The sequence below is a fragment of the Delphinapterus leucas genome, chromosome 7, assembly GCF_059928025.1.
Source record: "Delphinapterus leucas isolate spDelLeu-1000000601 "Yukka" chromosome 7, BTC_Dleu_Yukka2, whole genome shotgun sequence".
Taxonomy (NCBI): domain Eukaryota; kingdom Metazoa; phylum Chordata; class Mammalia; order Artiodactyla; family Monodontidae; genus Delphinapterus; species Delphinapterus leucas.
In genome coordinates, this window is record NC_143135.1 from 1,219,098 (window position 1) to 1,221,035 (window position 1,938).

The window sequence follows — 1,938 nt, forward strand, 5'->3', positions numbered from 1 at the left end:
CCTAAAATCATGAACAAAACCTGGTTGCACCTGATCCCTAGGTCAATTAAACACTGACTTGGGGAACCCAGTCTGTTCAATAAGGCAAGAAAAAGAAATAACCAATAACAGTGAATATTGGAAAGGAGAAAATAAAATTGCTGTAATTCATGAATAACATGATTTTTGAATGTATGAGGTTCAAAGAAATCTATTATAATCAATCAGTTAATATAGCAAGATAGATGGATACAAGATCAATATAAAAAGTAATCGTGTTTTGCTAACAAGCTACAATAACATAAAAGATGAAATTTAGAATATATCATTAACAAGGGAATTTAAGAAAATAATGACCTAGGTATAAAACGAAAGAAAGAACTAATGAAAATTGCGACTTTTTTTTGCTTTATAAAAGGCTCCTATAACTTTTTTTTTAATTTTTTTTATTTTTAATTAATTAATTAATTTATTTATGGCTGTGTTGGGTCTTCGTTTCTGTGCGAGGGCTTTCTCTAGTTGCGGTGAGCGCGGGCCACTCTTCATCGTGGTGCGTGAGCCTCTCCCTATCACGGCCTCTCCTGTTGCGGAGCACAGGCTCCAGACTCGCAGGCTCAGTAATTGTGGCTCACGGGCCCAGTTGCTCCGCGGCATGTGGGATCTTCCCAGATCAGGGGGCGAACCCGTGTCCCCTGCATTTGCAGGCAGACTCCCAACCACTGCGCCACCAGGGAAGCCCGTGACATATTTTTGAGGGAAGTTAAAGAAGATGTAGGTAAACAAAGCCAAATATTATGTTTGTAGGTTTGAAAAGCCAACATTATAAAGATGTCAATTCTTCCAAGGTTTATATGTAGAATCAACGTCACCCATATCAAAATCCCAGAAGGCTCACTTTGTTTAAATTGATAAGCTGACGGTAAAATGTATATAGAGGGACTTCCCTGGTGGTCCAGTGGTTAAGACTTCACCTTCCAATGCAGGGGGTGCGGGCTCGATCCCTGGTCAGGGAGCTAAGATCCCACATGCCTCGCAGCCAAAATACCAAAAACATAGAACAGAAGCAGTATTGTAACAAATTCAATAAAGACTTTTTAAAAAATGGTCCACATTCCCCCCCCAAAATCTTTAAAAGATAAAAATAAAATAAAATGTATATGGAGATTCGAAGGGCCAAGAGGAACCCAGGCCATCTTGAGGATCAAAGCTGGAGGATTTACTTACCAGACATCCAAAGTTAGTGCGAAGGTAGAGTTTAAGAGAAAAGGATTGAAGAAAGACGGGGGGTGGGGGTGGGTGGAGGGGGTGGAGGTGGGGTGAATGATGGAGCAGCACACCGCCCCGTCCACAGGAGCGTCTGTGCTGTGTCGGCCTTATTCTACACCTGTGCTCTGCCCGATATGGTGCACGCTAGCCCACCATTGGCTGTTGAGCCTTTGAATAGGAACCAAAGAGACTGAAGAACAGAATTTTTAATTTTGTTTATTTATAATTATTAATAATTTTAAATAGCCACATGTGGCTAATGGCCACTGCACTGCACACTTACGAAGAGTCCAGAAATGGTCCCACGTCTTATACGATAACCTTATTTATAACTAAGGTGATTATAACCAAGGTTGCTTTAGTGCAACATGGAAAGGGTCATTTTTTCGATAAATGGTTTGAGATAAATAGACTATCCCTATAAAGAAAAAAAAAGGAGCTTGCCTCTTACCTCACACCATACACAAAGGTCAATTTCAGATACATTGCATTTCTAAATGTGAAAGATTAAAAATAATAACACTTTTATAGGAAACCTAGGAGGACAACTTTACAATGATCCATGTTCTCTTAAAGGGTAAAAATATAATAGTTTGGGATATCTAAAATTTAAGAAATCTGTCATTAAAAAGAAACCGTTAAGAAAATGAAAAGGCAACCAGAAGGGCTGGAGAAGATGTTGAAAAGGTACAT